A 19,905-nucleotide genomic window follows, 5' to 3' on the forward strand; every position below is an offset into this window, starting at 1 on the left:
GTCTATTAATGTGTATATTAATTACATGTGAAAATGATACTTTGAATATATTCTAAAACAATGTCACTAGGTTACGCATATGGTTCCTATTATATTTCTATTGGTGAGTGTTGATCTATGAAATTCAAGTTATTCAGACAATCAATGTATGTTTTCCATTATTGTTCCTCCATCATGAAGGTCTAATTACCTGGTATTTTCTAATATCTCCCAATGTGTCCTTATCTCTACTAAAAATGGAGTTACTGCAGCGACTGTCACAACAGGTTGTATTGTATTTACTACACCTGCAGGGTGAGACATAAACCAACGCCAGTCATTCCACTCAGATTTTCCTCACACACATCTGGAAGCCGGAGCAGGGAAGAGAGACCTGCCCACTAATTCCTGCCTGTGTCACTGGTTTCTCCGACACTGGGTAACAGTGATCCCTCCAGCTCACTTCAGAGGGTCTATAGGTAGTTACCAAAGTCTTTCAAAGGTGACTCTAAAGGCATACCATCCATCTACTGATAACTTCTTTAAGGTTGGTCATGGGGTCAGTTTCCTCTGGAAGATGTGCGTAGAGGATAAAGGAAAACACAGAGACTGACTTAGTGTCTATTCCCAAAGACAGCAATGATCCTTTTCAAGTCCATCCCAGATCTTGTAGCAAGGCCCAGTTAAGTTGGAGACTGGAGGGACCAGAAGCCACTATGCATAAAAATCATCTTGTCATTTTGTGAAACAGACCAACAGGATAGGGTTTTGTAAATCTGGTCATCATGGTATGTTCGTATGATTTCAACCTCATTTTTGCAAAAAGCCTATCCATTCACAGCCAGTTCTCAGTGGCCCCTCAGCAGGCATCATGTGGCAAGAGAAGGGAGATGTAAATCGGGGAGATTGGAACAGAATAAAAGGAATCCCATTCCCTTCACCCAAGAGTGTGGTGGCTTCAAGAGATGCCATTTGGTCTTGGGGATCCTGATATGGTTGGGGGTGGAAGCTGGAGGTTTCACTTTCCATGGCAAGCTAGCAGCTTTTACTTGAACATTATGTGTGGGATGTAGGCAGATCAGGCTCGGGGGAGGTGGCTAAAGACCCCCAAGTCACCCTTTGACTCCTAGAATTTAGAAATGTGGCAGCAGGAGTAAACACCACAGGGTTCATAATCTGTGTGTAATAAAGCTAGGAGACTTTTCACCTCTGGGTTCAGACAACCAACTGAAATCATCCAATACCTACTCTCAAGAAAGCTACTGTAGTTACATCCTGAGAAATACAAGCTTGCCCAGTGCCATCATTTAGGAGGTCCTGTACCCAGGAATCAAAGAAAAACAAGAGCACACTGCAGAAAGACAGTCCCAAAACGAAAATTCTGGAAACATTAACTGTCTTTGTTTGGTGTTTTGAGTGCCTCCCCACTCTGGGGTTATAGATGCTCCCTGGGATCTGGCTGGGGACTTAAGGTCGGGGAGTGTTGCTCCCAGATCAGTTTAAATTATATAATGGAGCCAGGAGAGTCGGGTGATGGGATTGGTAACTCCCTTTAGAAGGAGACAAACTGCATATTTAAAAGCTCAACAAATACTCAGAAAAAAAAAAAAAAAAAAGCAGCTCAGGCGGTGACTGTGAGTTCCAGACTTCTCCATGACTGAGTCCTTGGGATCCTCCCAAGCTGAGCCAGTGGAGCTGCCGGCTGAGTCAGTCAAGTGCAGGTCCAGGGTCTGGGTTGGATCCCCGGGCTACTTTCTGTTTCACTTCGAAATGTCCCTTGCTCCCAAAACCGGTGGCCTCCCAATTCGAGTGAGAAGCTGTACTCCTTGGAGACCCCGGGCTCTGTAAAGGTAAGAGGTGACCGCGTCCGACCTCGGGGGGTAGGAGGGGGAGCGGGTGTCGCACAGCCCTGAAGGGTCTGGGTGGTCCCGCCCAGGAAGAGGTGATCTGTCTGCCCTGCCGGCTATTCTGGGATTCTAATGAGGCTCGGAGGGTATCTGAGCTTTAAAAGGGAGATACAGTGACCTCCTGCCGCCAAGATGCCTGGCCATCTTCTGCCGGGTGAGTTGGATTGGTCCCCCAACTTCTCCACGAGGGAGCTGGTCCGTGGCGAGGCTCTGGCAGCGCCCGGAATGGGGACGAAGGGGCTGCCTGGCACGGCAAGGCTGTGTGTGTAGTGTGTGTGTTTGCAGAGCCCAGCCCCGGGGGAGACTGTGGCTCACTCTGAAAGAGCACAGCTGTTGAAGAAACACAGAGACCAGACCCTGTGTGGATGCCTGTGTGAGTCCAGAGGTCTGGGCGGTCTTTAAGGTAGGCACCAGAGTCTGGAATCATTTTGGTGTTTTTGTGGGTTTCTTAGGTACAATTTTGAATTGGCTTTACACTTTGCGTGATTAGGAGGGTTTTTCCCTTTGGGGAACTGCCAGCACCCATTGGTTTGCTTTTTAAAATATTTGAGTCCGATCCCTAGGATGGCTCTGATTTGTCATGTAGTTTATCCCCGAGGTCTGGTCTAGATCTGGAGATGTTTTGTAGACCCAGGAGATCCCCTTGCAGACTTCACTGCAGTGAAGGCTCCGAGAGCTCTGGATGCTTGCTGAAGTAGGCTCCTGGCAGCCTTGGGAAATTTCTGATTTAAAGACACAGGAGAAGCAAAAGCTGGAATCAGAAGCTGTTCCTCAGGGGGAGGTGGACTCCGGGGAAGTTGTAGATGCAAAGGGACAATGCCTTGAAAATGGAAAGGTAAAAACAAGGACTGGGCTGGGTGGGATGGGGGCCCCTGGCATTGTCCGACTTTCTCTAAGGAGGTGCGAATCTACACAAAACCTGTTCAGCGGCTCCCTTGGAGTAAGAATTGCTTTAGCAGATCGTGTGGGCACAGACTTGTAGAGAAGCAGATACATAGACTAGACATGTGTTACAAGAGTTGGTTTCTAATTGTTATTCTTCTCCGGCCACATGAGGTGCACTAAACAAAACATGTGATGCTTAAACAGAAGGGAAATGTCCTTAAGAATACCGACTGTAAAGAGATATTCAAGTTTTGCTGTCTCTTATCCTTTCTCACCTTACTCCCAAATTTGGGCAAATTGTGTAAGATGAATGTGTTGAATTTAAACAACTCTTTAAAATGGTACAGTTTTTATGTGACAGGGTATTAGATTATTCAAATAAAAATGTCTTATCAGTGGTTCTTAAGTCTCCAGGACCACACACCTCATGTGAAAAATCAAAAGCCTTGTCATGAATTTCTGTCATTTTCTCTTTCCTTGGTGCCAAACACCCATTTGTCCTGATGCCCAACAGATAAAACTAGAGAAGAAAGCCAAAGATACCCTGAGGTTTTACAGTAAAACCTACTTTTGAAATATAGATGTTAACATATTATAAATATATGGGATGAATATAAGAATAGCTCAGCGGCCACCTTATAAAGACCAGAGTGGTCACTCGGGAAAACCTTGTTTAAATATTTGAGATCCCTTTTGTCTGGATTTCTATCAGCTGAAATGTGCTAGAGACCTTTATTTCTGCCCTTTGATTTTATACATAGGAGACTGAGATTCTTAAAGATGGCCTCCAGACACTGCCAAGCCTGGGGATTTGAACCACTTAGGTTTGGGCACATTGCTTTGCATTCTATTTCCCTACAATTTGACGATATGCCTAGCTTTGGGTGCCCACATTTTCTATGCCAAGAACTCAGGCTTACAGTTTTATAGAGGACTTCCGTATCACTTTCTGTACAAGGGGCATTCTGGGAAGTACCTTGAAGAAGCCAAGTTTTGTTCTTTGTCGGGCATTTATAGGGTATGATATCAGAAGATGTAACATAGAGCAGATTTTGAAAATCCAGTTCTTAGGGGAATACAGGTGCTTTGGTTAAACTAGTAGGTTTGGAAGTCAGGTTGTTGTAATCCTACTCCAATGGTGCCACCAGTTTAGTGAGTGAACATTAGGCAGGCTTCTTGGCCTTTCTAAGACTTGGTTTCCTCATCTGTGAAAGTGGAGGACAGCAACTTATACTGAAAGTGAGGAATAAAGCAACAGAGCTTAGGGGATTACGGCATATTAAACTACCCACTGTCATCATTGGTCTCATTTACAACATGTAGTGACCACAGAATATTTGGGGGGAGGGGGAAAAAGGTCATTCTTGTATCAGACAGTAAAAAGTAGGTGCAAACCTTTATCCTAGCATTTGTGCCTCAACATGCTTTGGAATTACTTCACTAACTTGTCTGTTCCTCTAAATAAAAAGGCATCTTTGTTCCCATGCTTTGGACATGCTTTGGTTTAAGCCACATAGGATATCAATGGCAGTACCAAGTGAGCACTATTGGTCTCCAGATGTCCCAGAGCACTACTCACTGGGAATACCACCTTTCTGATCCAGCTGCTAGAGTGGTCCAACAAAGGCAGCCCTTGTCTGTGTTATGGGCAACACACTGTCCATTTAATGATGTTTGACACAGCCTGATGTTCCTCTACCTTTGTCTCAGCCTGGATCTACTGGGTTTAGGGGTCCCAGGGATGTTATCCCACTAGAGTAGAAGGACCACCATGGTCTATGACTATGTTCCCAAGGTTCTGAGACCACAGTATGATTCATCTAAAGGTGCTCAAAGCTCTCTTTTTGCATTCCTTGAGTGTTTGGTATACTGTGAAGTTTGGACTCCACAGCTTCAGGCTAAGAGGTAAAAACACACAGATGCCTGGCTTCCAGCTTCCAAGGAAATAATGAAGTGGATACAGTTAAGGGGGATTGTCATGAGGAAGGAATAGTGAAGAACTGCACTGGGCCTCCTTTCCTAGGAAACCCACAAGATAATGCCAAAATTCAAGAGAAAGGGGACAATTAATTCCACCAAACTGCAAGGAAAAATTAGATAAAAAAATTCTAGGAAAGGGAAGTACATGTTGATCATTTAAAAACCACCCTGACATGACTGTGTCACTGTGGTGACAGGGGACCAAGTGGCAAAGTGTGGAAAAGGCAGCACAGGAAATGAGGGGCCAGGGACAAGCTCAGCCTGTGCCCTGAATAAGTAAATCCTTCAGTTGGATCTCATCTCCTCAGTTACAAGATGAAGTACGCATTTCTACCTTTCCCCCAAGGCACTCAAGAGAGACAAACGAAAGTCTGTCCAAACTAAAGAGTCGGGCTGGGGACATGCCACCGCCAGTAAAGTGGTTGCTATGCAAGGGTGAGGGTCAGAGTTCTGATCCCGAGAACCCAAGTAAAGGCCAGGTCGGTAATCATTGTTGCCTGCCTGTAATCCCAGCACTAGAGAGGACCCAGGGAATCCCTGGAGTGAGCCAGCTAGCCAGACTGGCTAAAACAGGGAACTCCAGGTTCAACCAGAAACCCTACCTCAGTATGTAAGGTGGAGGGTCATCAACATTGGGCCTCCATATACATACGTGTATGCGCGCGCGCGCGCGCACGCGCGCGCACACACACACACACACACACACACACACACACACAAGCATGCACATATACACTACGCACATGTGCAACCACATACATCTGAACACACACACACAAAAAAACACACACACACACACACACACACACACACACACGTGCAAAACAAACAAGCAAAAATCCTAAAGAGAAAGGAACCTACAGTATTCCTCATGAATATAGCCAAAAGAAATTAAAAACCAGCATTTAAAAAAAATCAGTCAAGAAAAAAGGGATATATGTGCTAGTAAGAACATAAATTTTCTTACTGAAAATAAAGAAAAATAATTTCTGCTAATCTCTAACTAGCAAATAACCAGCAGCTATTATGTTGGTTGGCTAGGGCTGTCTGTCACAACAAAATACCACTGGCTGGGTAGCTTTCACAAAAGGAATGATCTTTTCACAGCTCTGTAGACTAGTAAGTCTGAGATCCAGGGGCTGGCAAGGCTTTTCCCGAGGCCTCTGTCCTTGTGTTACAGCTGGCCATCTTCTCACCGATTCTTGTGTGTTCATTCTATGGTCTAGGTATTGATTACATAGGACACCATTTCTGAGACACCACTGGACAAAGCCCTCCCTGGTAGCTCACACCCACCTTAGTAGTTTCTTCTAAGGTCTACTCTCCAGGTGGAGTCACACACAGATGCTGGGGGGCAGGGTTTCAGTGGGAATCAACAGCTATCCATATAGGAGGTTTTTTTTTTTTTTTAAGTGTAGGATCCTTGTTTCTAGAACTAGTGAGATCAGGGAAGGAATCTAGCATTTCTCTAAAGGAAAATGATACCATCTTCAGTTGGTCACAGGCTGACCTGGAGATACTACTTCAGGTCACCTGAGCCAAGCAAGCTTCAAGAGAAGCTTGACTTCCTGAGGTATTTGCACTACACGGGAAAGCAAGGGCCTTTGTAGTTACAGTATTCCTTCCTGGCCCAGTCAGGACAAATCTCTCTTACCCGCCAGTCCCACAGTCGCTCAGACCCAACCAAGAAAGCACACAGAGACTTATATTGTTTAGAAACTGTATGGCTGTGGCAGGCTTCTTGTTAGCTACTTCTTCTATCTTAAATTAACCCATTTTTGTTAGTCTATACATTGCCACATGGCTTGTGGCTTACCAGTATCTTTTCATGTTGCTTCTCATGGTGGAGGCTGGCGGTGTCTCTCTCTAGCCTTCTACTTCCCAGAATGCTCTTCTCTCTTGTCCCTCCTATACTTCCTGCCAGGCCACTGGCCAATCAGAACTTTATTTACACAGAGCGATATCCACAGCAGGCCTTGTTTCATTGACGCCCACTGGGTGTTCTGTCAAAGAACTAAATGGGTTGTCCTTTACAAGGCTATATCTCAGGAGGAATAGCTCTCCAGGAGGGAAGATGTCATTTTGATCAGATGGTCTCTTCAGGTCCAAAGGATGTTGGCATTTCTCTGGACAATTTCCCACTTCCTTTCACTCCTCTGCCTCATAAAGGAAGTTGAAAATTACTGCTTTCATCTGGGTTCCTAATATGGCTTACATGACTATGCATGCCCACACCCTTCCTGTACTCAGCTCCTAGCCCTTTCTGTTCCCATTCTTCATGAATAGTGATGGTCAATGACATAGCTCCTGGAAACAGACACGCACACTCTCATGCACACTCACGCACACTTAATGCAGAAACAGATCAGAGAGTAGAGAGTAAAATGATGTGCACATGGTATTTGCAAATTGTTTCCTCTGTAAATTTTATCTCCTTGATTTTGCAGAAGTTGATTAAAAGGTTCCTCGGTGTATGACAAGCTTGGGAAGTGACAATTGTTGTGTATGTGCCGACCCAAAATGGCCCAAACAGAGAGTGAGACTCAAATGTGCACAGGTGAGGGTGAGAGTGCACACACTTCCTCTCTACTGCCCACTAGCAGAGAGGAGGCTTCTGCACCTTTAGCAGGCCCGTTTGTACACCAGTACACCAGTTATGTGGGGCATACTGCAGATTCATTGGCAGGATGAATGCTCTATCCAAACAAGAAAATTCAAGCTAAAGTAAGTGTGTACGTGTGTGTGTGGGGGGGGGGGGTTTACACAGACAAGATGTGCATTGATTTTCTGTTGAGTTAGCGGCTGCTGATAATGAAAAATGAATTAAGAAAAGCAAAGAAGTCCATATCTAGTGACATGTAACTCATCCTGTCACATTCTTCTTCATTAAAAATATTCATGAGAGCAGAGAGAGGTGAGTTGGTAAAGCACTTACCATACAAGCTTGAGGGCCTGAGTTCCATACCCAGAATCCATGTAAAAACCCAGATGTGGTGATGTGTACTTGTAATCCAGAACTGAGGAGACAGAGACAAGAGGATACCTGGGGCTTGCTGGTCAGCCAGCCTAGCTTACTCAGTGAGCTTCAGACCAGTGAAAAACCCTGTCTCAAAAGACAGCATAGACGGCACCTAGGGAATGATAGCCACACACACATGCACATGTATTTATGCACCTACACATATGTGCACCCACACAGACATATACCCACCCCATAGACACACACATGAAAGGTATTCCTCCCATGCTTTGGCTAGAGGTCATTCCATGGATGTTACAGTCATGACTGATTCCCAGCAAGTCAAGAAGACACTGCATCATTAGTAGACAGATGACTTGATACCAGGCTACTTGCTCTTCTGAAGAGTCAAGGCAGGTAATATGTTATGGCTGCACATCAGTTTCCCCAAGCCCAAGCTTTTTGGAAGCAAGTCCACTGAAAGTATTAAGTCCTCATTTTGGTTATTAGGATGAGATTGTTGGAAGAAAATGTGATGTAATTTACAATGTGTTGCTGTCTGAACTATTTAGCCCTGATTTTGAGGTTCGTCTGACTTACCCCATCTTAAAAATGATAACAGTATGCACTTGGGAGCAAGTCCCCATCTTTACCAACCCAGTGGGGGCTCTTTGGCTTTTGTCATAAATTGGAAACACTTCTAGTTTTTATGCCTGGTTCATATGTAGAATTTCTCAAATCAAAGTGTACTTTATAAATATCATGTCTTTTTCAGTAGAGGGAAAGCTGAGCGCTGTGTGGGGGTTGTTGTTGTTAGGGTGTTTAATCAGCAAGCATTTATCATCTACCGTGCTGAGGGCAAGGCATTGTGTTGAGAGTTTCGCAGTGTATGAAAAGATGAATCACACCACCCCATACCTTTTCAGAGGAATAAAACTTGTGCATAAGAGTTTTAACAAAATGCAGAAAATGACAGCTTCTGTGGGAACAGAAAACTGTGGTTAGCAAGGTGAAGTGGGGGGGAGTAAGTTTACCTAGAAAAGGCTATGGAGTTGTTTCTAACAGAGGCATCTGGGGTTCTGAGAAGCTCTATGTCCATAGAGGGTAAAGGAGCAAAGGAGCCAAGAAGAGGAAGGATGGGCCAAAGGTGACAGGAGCAGGAAGCAGATTCCTAGAGGAAGACCCACCTAGGGGTGCATGAAATGTGAGTATGAACAGAGAGACAGACCGTGGTCATAACAACAGGAAGCAGTGATACACAATAGATGCTTAGTTTATCCGGCTTAAACTGGGCCTCAAACCCACCAGCTATGACCAAGGCAGCTGATCCTGATTTTCCCAGGGTTCTGTTTGTGTAATATTCACCTAATTCCTAGAATGTAGCGCTTATAAACCAAATCAATTCTCCGGGGGCTTTCGCACTCATTCATGGGAGTGCTCTGGGCCGTGACTGTTCAAGCTAGAGTTAAACAAGGTGACACTCTGCATTCTTGTTTAGGCTCCCATCCTGTCAGTGTCCATTTTGAGATGTACTAATTGTTATACCTTGGTGAATTTTTTGAAGATGGTGCTGTTTGGAATGGCCTCTACTGTTATAGTATTGAAGCACCATGTTGCTATATAGAGCTCCTGACTACAGTGCAGGGAGCACTGTGCCTAGTAGAACACACCCGTGTTCATAAGCACCATGAGTTGCAGGGCCGTCAGCTGGGGCTGTGGGTTCAGTGCGGATGAATCAACATGTGTTGAATATGCATTTAAACAGGAACACACATAAGACATGCATATGAACTGAGGGGGTCAAGAACATGAGCCACCATAAACTTAACCCTGCATGTCCACAAGAGCAATGCTTCAATATTCACTAAGTAGCATTCACAGTGACTCCACAGAACAGAACTGTGAAGGATGGAAGTTCTCTAGTTATTTCCTTCCACAGGGAACTAATGTAAGGGAGATAAGAAAATATCTCAGCCAGCAAAGTACTTGGACTTGAATCCCAGATTTATCCCAAATCCCATGTAAAAAAGCCAGCTCTCGGTTGTTGAGAGCACTTGTTGCTCTTATGGAGGAGCCAGATTTGGTCCATCTTCATCCCCAGTTCCAGGGATCCAACACCCTCCCCTGACCTCCACAGGCAACAGGCGTGCATGTGGTACACATACATGCAAGCAAAATATTCATACACACACAATGAATTAAATAAATCTCAAAATAACAATAACAAAAAGCCAGTACAGTGATACACCTTTGTAATCCCAATGCCGGGAAGGTAGAAATAAAAAAATCCATGAGACATACTGGCCAGCCAGCCTAGTGTATCCTACTTGGTGAATTCCAGATCATGAGAGATCCTGTGTTTAAAATAATAATAATAAGTGGTTGTACCTGAATGGCTGGTATTTATGGTTGTCTTCTGTCCTTCACACATACACACAGCAGTTTGAGACTGAGAGAGATGAAGAAATTATCCAGGACTATGTAGCTAACATGAACCCAATCTGCCAGACCAGAATGCCATGATGAAATGACATACATTTGTAAAGACAAGATAAACGGCCTAATTTGGAAATGACAATGAAGAACAGAGGGGAGAAGACAGACTGTAAATGGTTTAGGAAGTAGGCTCAATAGGACATGGCCACTGATTGCATAAGGAGACAAAAAAAGGGAGGCGTTCCAGAGAACTCTCTAGTGTGATGGAGCAGCCTGACGGTTAGGATCCAGGGAGCCTGAAGCCACAGCGGAGAAAACACTCCAACTCATACAGCAGGGGTAAGAACACAGGTTTGAGAGAGAAAATATCAGGTGTTATTTTATGAGCATGCTCCTGTGAATGATCTAGTTTGACCGTGACACTAAGCCCACGACTCAGGAACTGCTGTTCCTGTTTTGTAGATCTGATACCAAGGTTTAAAAAGAACAACAACATGCCCACAGACACCCTACAAATGAATGCCAGAACAGGGATTACACCCTCAGGCCCGCTAGCCAGGGAGGTTATAGTTGCAGCAAGACGTTTTAGAGCGTGCTGGAAGTGGTAGCAATGCTGATCCCATCCTGCCTTGCTCTCTAGCCTCTTGTTTTCAGCTGTAATCTTCCAGGACTTTCCTTCCTCCACATTTACTACACATATCTCTACCTACCTGCCGATTTTGTTCAAATTCCTCTCTCCCAGAGGGATATTGTTCTTCTGGCCTCTCGATGTCTTCCTCTTCCTCTTCTTCCTCCTCCTTTTGATCCCATTCCTTCTCTACTGTATTGCAAAGGAGTTGTTATTATTTGGTAGTTGCAGAAACTGGAAATGCTGAGTCATGTATGTTATTGCATTGTTTAAAATATTTACCATTTGAGTGTTTCCTAGAATATAGCACATGTTTTTGAAGATTATTGTCTAAGTCCTTCTTAAGGTCATGTTAGTGGAGGTGCAGTTTCCTTGCTAAGAGAAGGTAAGCAGAGGGTGACTATACTGTTTGTCCATTAGAGCTGGAAAACCTGCCATAGAAAGTCATGATTCTCATTTATATTTCACCTCAGACATCAATGATCTCTGATTTGAAAGACAGCAGTCTTTGCACAGATATCCCAAGTCTGTATTGCTGAGCCTTATTGACCAACTTTTCTGAGATAATAAGAAATAAGATATTCCCCAACACTTAGGCTTGTCTCAAAGCACTCAGTGCCTGACGATAAAGCAGCTCAGTAACAATACAGAAAGCATTCCATCTGAGACAGCTCAGAGCCATTTATTAGATTCAAAGCAAGTTAACAATACATAATGGAGACTCAAGCCAGAATCTTGGGCTTCTTTCTTCTTAAAATGCTCCCTAAATATGTCCAAGAAGGTGACCATTTGTTCTGACCACACAGAAGGGCTGTCTCGGAGCTGCGGTATCCCTTCCAACACTCCTCAGAGCTCAAGGGCTGGAGCTGCAGGGAGACCATCGATCTAGAATTGCTGTAGGGACGTAGAAAGGAATTCACCGCAGGGGAACGTCTACTCTTTGAAATAACCCAAGTCTGAAACCCCTCATTTATAAATTAATAAAGCAACCTCTCGAGGGATACGAAAGCCACAAGTGAGGCTCAGGTTGCGATGTAGTAGATGTTTCTACACTGAGTGGACCGTAGCTTTTCAGTGAGTCTATCCTGCATTTGTGTGGAGCTCTGCTAACATAGGAACAAAGGCTCTGAGATCTCTGTCTTCTTACTCTTGGCCACAGCCTGAAAGGGAGCTGGGAAAGTGAAGCTTCGTTTGATCCAGCAAACACTAGAAACCATCTTTCAAGTATCCCGGACAGAACTGTGTCCAACGTGAGCTTTGCCAAAGCCAGGGGAAATTCGCGGCATATGTTTCTGATTCATTCATAGTTCAATCATCCAAACATTGCTTCTCCAGGACTAGTTGTGGCCAAGAAACTCTTTATGAGCCATTTAAAAACATTATCTTGAAAACAGGAAGCCTTCTTGGGCCAAGCGCTCACAGAAGCCTCAGAAGAGGAAGCCTGTGTATTGAGCCTTCCCAACCAGGTAGAGTCTCCCACCCCTGCCCCTCCTGTCTGGAAACCTGTCCTGGGCATCTGAACTTTCTTTGCCCTTCACCATATTCCATCTTTCTTCTAAATGATACCTCAGGAGACAACTCTTTCCCTGGATTCAAAATGTTAGTGTGCAGCCATTACAAAGCTAAAGCAGCAGGCTCGGGTATAGCTCAGGTGGTCGGGTGCTTACCTAATATACACAGAGCCTGATTCCCAGCACTGTTTAACGTGCAGGGTGGTGGTACAATCCGGTTATCCCATTACTCAGGAGACAGAGGCAGGAGGTTCAGAAGTTCAAGGTCATCCTGACCTACTGAGTGAACTCAAGGCAAGCTGATAATGCATGAGACTCCACTGTTTTCTGATTGGGTTTATTTTTTATGTTGTTGCTGTTTGTTTTTGTTTGTTTGTTTTAAGTAGACTTTCACAAATGGGCCTGAAAAGCACTAGATTCCGAAGAGCCATTGACTCCATAAAAGGAAGAAAATTCTCTCTATTCTTAAAGTTTAAAAAAAAAATTACTGTGGTTACAAACATGTAATATTAAACTTGGCCTCTTAGCCAATTTATATGCACAGCTCAGTGACATTAAGCAATCATCTCCACCGTCTTTCTCTGGAATCCTTCCTCATGTACAACTGAGATTCTGTGCCCATTAAGGAATAGCACCCCTTCCATTTCCCAGCCTCCCAGCCTCTACCAACCACTGTTCTACTGTTTGCCCCATTAAAAAGTGGCATTCATCTGCTGGCATGGACTTACTCTGTCACAAAGCAAAGAGACTTTTAGTGTATGGATTCTTGGGTATATAATCCTGGGTATAGTATAGGGATAATGTCTTGACAAGATTGTGTGATTATTAGGGCTACATAGTGAGACCCTTCTCCCCCTCCAAACAAAAAACATGTAATTGACACATATGACTAGGCCCACCCCTCAGTGAAAGTATGATGATCAAATAATACAAAGAAAAGCCTAAAAAAAAACTCCTAAAAAGACAAGTGGGTCTCAGGTTAGAATCGCATTAGAATCTCCTGGGGAACTTGTAAATATTCCTCAGATATGGAATGGTACTGATGTGGCTGGTCCTTGAACCACATTTTGTAAAAGAAGGTTCTAGAAGCTGAGTGGATAACCCTAGGGAGCCCTTAAAGTTCTAAATTAAATATTTTGGGTGAATGTTAGGCACTGGAATTTTTTAAGTGCCCTAGAGCTAGCCTGGAGAACCTTTGACTTGGAAATGTAGTTCATATTTCTACACTGTCTCTCCCCAAATCAAATAATTCATGTGAGCTTCTGGTGGGTATTTAACTGTAGTGAATTTATACTTCTCTAGTAGGATCCCCAAGCAGCTATTTCTATTTTGCTGATAAAAGGAGCCAAATGCTTTAGATTCCTGATATGTTAACTACATAGTTGACATTCAGCTTTAAAAAAATCTAGCAACCTTGTATTCTCACCTGTACAGAGGTCGTCCTACATACTCAGACAAGCGACATGGAAAAGTATGAACAGAACTAACAGAATCCTCAAACTTAAAAAAAAAAAAAAAAAAAGGTTAATATTCGCAAATGCTTGGACACGAATCCTCAGAAGCCTATATTGAAAACAACGAGAGAAATTCTTGTGTTACCACCAATGTCTGGGATAGATGTTACAATTCACTTGTCCACATTGTAAAATAAATGCAATATAACTTCTGTGGAACTAAGGATTCTACTTATAACTGCACATGGATGGATCTTCTTGAGTGAGGCCCTTGCAAACTGCACCCCTAAGAACCTGAGAGTGCCATCTCTGGTTGGTGTAATTAACATCACACACTTTAATAGTAAAGAGTGCCTGCAAAATGCAGCTGTCTCCACTTTAGCCTGATTGAATCTGAACTTCTCTTTCTTACCATGCGGCTACTTCTTAGTTGCTCCTAATTTCTGATGACAGAGACTACTGAGGGCCAGCAAGTTGGCTCAGAAGGGAAGGACACCTTGTCACTAGGCCTTCTGATCCCTGAACACACACTGTGAAAGGACAAAACCAATTTCCACAACTTGTCCTCTGGCCTCCACACACATACAAACACTACAGCACACAAGCACACATGCACAGAGATAGACAGACAGACAGGCACATACACACACTAAATAAATTACTATAGCATGGATAAATCTATTTGTTCTGGTAGATGGACACCCTGTTAGCTTAACCCCAAGAGGGGTACATAAACTGTGCAATGCTACTTTATAGCTAAAATTTAACCTACTCAAAAAACACTCTTACTGCTCTCACCTTTTTGGGGGGGCGGGGGGTTGAGACAGGGTTTCTCTGTGTAGCTTTGTGCCTTTCCTGGAACTTGCTTTGGAGACGAGGCTGGCCTCGAACTCATAAAGATCTGCCTGCCTCTGCCTCCCGAGTGCTGGGATTAAAGGCGTGCCCCACCACCGCCCGGCTACTCTCACTTTTGTTATTGGCTAGGGGCAGGCTTTAAAGATTTACAAATTTTGCTGTCACATATGTTTTACACTTTGTGTTGTGTGTAGCTCATGGGCATGAATCAAAATCTGACCAAAAAAAAAAAAAAATCATTATGAAAGACTTTGTTATTTCCCAGGAGCTGAAACTGTTTTGTAATGACCAGAAGTAGAATAATGATCACTAATAGAACAGACATGACCAGGACAGTCATGAAGACTGTGTGTGTGTGTGTGTGTGTGTGTGTGTGTGTGTGTGTGTGTGTATGCACACATGCACACTCACCTGTGCCTGTGCATGAGTGCAATGTCAGGTGTTTTCCTCATTCACTCCCCATCTTATATTTTGAGGCATGGTCTCTCACTGAACCTGGAGCTCAATGGTTAGGCTGGTCTGGGCCAGTGAGCCCCAGGGTCCCCCAGTCTTATCCCCACTCCACCAGTGTCAGGGTGCAGACACACACCACTGTGCCCAGCTTTTACATGGCTTCTGGGAATCCATATTCAGGTCCTCATGCTTGAATAACAAGGACTTTGCCCACTGAGCCATCTCTCCAGAACACAAAGAGATATTTTCTTGTTGTTGTTGTTGTTGTTACACAACACTGTTTTGAGCCCTGTGTGTGGCCACCCAGGACTGGAGAAAATCATTCAGGATCCCTCTTGCTGGTGTCTTCTCCAACCCCATCTCCACCCATTGTGAGTCCTAGAGAAAATAACTCATTTCTTGGCCATTTTGTCCATCATCATTACCTATGTTGTCAATTCTCAGTCAGCCCTACCTGGGACTGGTTCCAAGTTCCCCCTCAGATACCCAAATCTGCAGGTGCTTAAGGCTCTTACACACAATGGCATGGTGTTTCCACATAACCTACACTTCCTGACACTACAAGTCACCTCCAGATTTCCTGTAGCACCCAAGATAATGCAAATGCCATGTAAATAACTAGTGCTATATTGTTTATAAACAATGATTAGGGGAAGGTTTTTACATGTTCAGCACTGACGCCTTTTTACCTTGAATATTTTTCATCCCTGGATGGCTGAACCATGCTGTAGAATTTATGGGCACAAAAGTTAACGGTATTCTTTTGAAATCTTGATTTGAAAATATACCCTTTAAATTCCAGTTCCTCATTACTGGAAACTCAAATAACTCAAGTCCCTTATGAGATATTTTCAGATAGACTCAATTTTTCATTTTTGAAGAAAAATTTCCTGTTATGTAATTTGAACTGATGGCCAGTGAGCTCATAAATGTCAGTTCGCTTAGACAATGTAATTCTCTTCTCGCAGCAGCACAATTCACATTTGGATTCTAGCTAAACTTTAGAAAAAAAAAAAACCTGAGATTCCATCCAGGGCAATCTCGGGAAGAGGTCCTTAATTCTCACAGCCGGAGACTGCAGTTTCTGGTGATAGATTAGAGGCATCAAAATAGACATGCTTCCAGTAAGGACGTCGCCTGAAATAAGAGTGGAGAACTGTTAATGCTACCAGGAACAGATAATAATGGAGGCTTGGTCAAGCAGGTCCAGGCAGAAACTAGCAAGAAAGAAGGCAAATAAGATGGTGAGAAGTGAGGGAAGGCTGAAACAGAAAGTCGTCTCCAGATCCTGAAAAATAAGTCTAGGCGCTGCAGAGATGACTCAGCGGCTTAGAACACATGCTGCTCTTGCAGAGGACCAGGGTTCTGCTCCTACCACCCATGTGGGCTAGCTCACAACTGCCTTTAACTCCAGTTCTGGAGAACTGAGAGTTGCAGACCACCATGGGCCAGGTAGCAAGATGCTGGACAGAGACAGAGACAGAAAGAGAGACCAACAGAAAAGCATGCCAAAATCAATTTTAAAACAGCAATGATAAGACACATTTGAGTCACGGAGGCAGCTTTCCCCATAGATCCTCATTTGAATAGCCTGGCTGTTTCACTTACAAGATTCATTCTGGAGCAACCAAGTAAAAATCTCTAGACATTTTACACAGACATAGGAACATCAGACGAGCATGCCCTGGGGACTCAAGTGCATACATCCTTGGAATATCTCTATCTGGAAGTTTCCTGGGAGTGGATAATCTTCAACCACACAGTTCAAGTGTCACACACCCAGTCATGTGTTGCCAGTAAACCCTTGAATGTGCATAAGGGCAACTGTGGTGGACTGTGTTAACATGTATTAATACCGGATGTTGAAGTTGTAACATGGTATGATATATGAAACAATCTTTATTGTTACATGTTGAGATAATATTTGGATACATTTTGGAGTGATGGTGCACCCAAGCCATGCTGAACATGTGGAAGCTAGACTACAACCTTCGAAGTTGGTTCTTCCATGTGGGTTCTAAGGATTGAATTCAGGTCATTAGGTTTGGTGGCATACCCTCTGAGTCATCTTGCCAGACCTTAAGAAATAATTGAACCAATTTCTATTTGCCTTCTTAACATGGATATTAGATTTTTGTTGTTGATGATGCTTGAGATCTACCCTGGGGCCTATGCTCTGCTTCAGAGTTATGCCCAAAGCATGAGAACACGTCAAAACATGGTTCATACTGCATTGGATGAGCTCTAGAGTCTGCAGGTTAAACCATGAAGGGATCTTTTCTTAAACACAAGAAGCAACAGAAAGCCAGGGGGAAGAGCTTTTGCTATTAATTTATTGGGGATTTAACATGTGGCTTAAAATTAATTCCTTATTGTTGTGTGCTACTGGAGATTGAACCTATGGTCTTCCAGACAGAGGCTAAGGCTCTGCCACTGAACCACTCTTAATTTCACCTTCAAGTTTATACTCTCCCTCTGCTTTCTTAGCTAGATTTTATGCAAAGGCCAAGATGGTCACCAGCAGAGACTTGGAGAAGAAGGAGCCTCCCCAGCATTCCTCCCTGGGGGAAAAATGTTTCTCAAATTAAGCAGAATATTACCATGCAAATCATTTAGTCATGCTTTCTCCAGAAATTGGTGAGAAAAATAAGATGCTCCATAAGAAATATCTCAATGGATTTGCCTCTGTAACAGATTGACCCTCCCCCATCAGGTATCCATTAGAAATATGTGTATGACAAAGAACATGACATACGTATCCAAAGCTTCAGCTTGCAATTAGCTTAGCTTCTCTGAGTTTGCAAGAGGAGAAGCTTGGAACTTGTTAAAATTGGATTCATTTTTCATCCTCTCTATTAATACATGTCTGGAGGTAATAAGCACCGTGCAAGGTAGAGAGCGCACAGTGTGCAGTGCTGAATAGGAAAGACAGAGCCCCTGCTTTCTCTGGGATCACAGGAAACAACAGGCAATCACAACATAACGTAATAGCTTGTACTATCAGGAGCTACAAAAGCATGCTGCAAAGGAATCCAATAAGACCATAACTGGACGGGGATAAAGACTCCAGTTTGAGAACGGCAGGTTGTAGAAGCTGTTCCAGACACAGGGACATGCCCAGATGCAGGGACAGAGACAGAGGGGCATCAGCTGTGCAAACCCAGAGAACTAAAAGCCATCTCCTTTTGCTGTCATACAGAAGGCAGGTTGTGGGGAAAGCTTGGAGAAGTGATAAGGGGCCAGCACAGAGCCTGTGTAGTCTACAATTCCATTTATGCGAAGTGGCCACAAAGGTCAATCTACAGAGCCTTCTAGAACATAGATCATGACTGTCTGGATTTAGGGTAGAAGTAGGAAGAAGTGCCAGTAAGTTGTGAGTTGTTTCCTTTGGGGCATGGCAGAAATATTCTAAAAATAGATTTTACAGAATATATCAAAGTTCATGGAATTATGGTGACATGTGCTTAGAACATATACAGAATATGTCTTAATAAGGCTTCTAAGGGCTGGGGAGTATTAAGTAAATAATAGAGTGTTTGACTAGTATGTACAAAGCCCTGGGTGCAATCCCTAGCATTACAAAAAGATTAATAATAATAATAATAATAATAATAATAATAATAATAATTGAGGGGCTATAGAGCACTGGCTGCTCTTCCAGTGAACACACATTAAACTCCCAGTACCTAGATGATAGATAATTCACAACCATCCAGGGGATGCCCTCTTCTGGCCTCCATGAGCATTGTACACACGTGAGGCGCAGACACACATTCAGGTAACACACTCATTCACATAAAATAATAAAAGTTTTTTTTTAACTTGATAAAGTCATTCAAATAAAAAGCACCCCATAGACCCTGCTGAGGACTTTGGTAACGCCCCACATGAGGTAGACAGGATGAATGATGCAGATTCATGTACCTGCTTCTGAAGTACTTTGGATAGTACACAACTTTGCATGCAGGATTGAAGTGAAACAAAGAGAACTGACCCCATTGAGTACCTATGTCTACGAAACACCTGCAGGGATAGCTCACACACACCATCGCATTTAAACTTCACCACAGTGTCCTGACTTCCTTTGCTGCAGGTATGGTTCATTGTTGTGGCAGTGGGAGCATTATTCTAAGGGTTAGAAATAGAAGCAGCCACTGCCATATCTGTGAGACAGTCATGGCTCTGGAGAGGTGAATCCCCTTGACCAAAGCTTTGCACAGTATTAGAATGTAGGGGACACAGGGCCGAAAGCTTCACTTTTGTTTTCGCTATCCTGTTGTCCTGACCGGGAGGAAAGGAAAGGACACGGCATGAGGTTGAATTGCTTGGTAGGCTGACCATCAACAGCACATAAGTATCCCTGGTGCATCCATTTCCTGTTCCTGCTGGAACAAATGGCTACAAACTCTACCTCCTAAAGCAACACAAATGTATCCTTTCAGAGGTCAGAGCCAACCTCACTGAGGCAAAGTCACAATGTAGGGAGGAGCGGCTTCCCTCTGGAGGATCTTGGGAAACTCCGGGGCCTTGTACGTCTGAGAACCTACCTTCCGAGCCTCCGTGTCCCTCCCTGTGATAGCTAGAATCTCTTCTGTTTCATCCTCACCTCTCTGCCTTCTCACTTTTCTTGCTTACAGCCATTTCAGCCCATTGGGATGTTTCCTAATTCTTTCCCTTTCTCAAGGTTCTTAATTTAATCACATCTGTTCATTAAAATAATGATAATGATGATGATGATGATGATGATGATAATGATAATGATATGTGCCACATCAGCTAACCAACAAGCTTGGGGATGAAGCCATCACTCTGCCTACCACACCCCAACTCTAGAAACCTGTCTGAGATTTGAGTCTGA

General features: G+C 43.7%; 1 protein-coding gene across 9 annotated transcripts in view; it reads left to right on the forward strand.

Annotated features, from left to right (window-relative positions):
- Positions 1-19,905, forward strand: part of Phactr1 (phosphatase and actin regulator 1) — a 461,344-nt gene that overhangs the window by 183,656 nt on the left and 257,783 nt on the right. Inside the window, exon 1 of one of the 9 annotated variants that reach the window (XM_036187442.1) lies at positions 1,593-1,829. The exons of 7 other annotated variants lie outside the window; for them this stretch is intronic. The gene's annotated coding sequence lies outside the window, so the exon portion shown is untranslated. Of the gene's footprint in view, positions 1-1,592; positions 1,830-2,098; positions 2,290-19,905 lie in introns of those variants that run through there. One more of the 9 variants, XM_036187443.1, reaches the window with a different exon arrangement.

Source organism: Onychomys torridus, chromosome 5 (assembly GCF_903995425.1).
Source record: "Onychomys torridus chromosome 5, mOncTor1.1, whole genome shotgun sequence".
Classification (NCBI taxonomy): domain Eukaryota; kingdom Metazoa; phylum Chordata; class Mammalia; order Rodentia; family Cricetidae; genus Onychomys; species Onychomys torridus.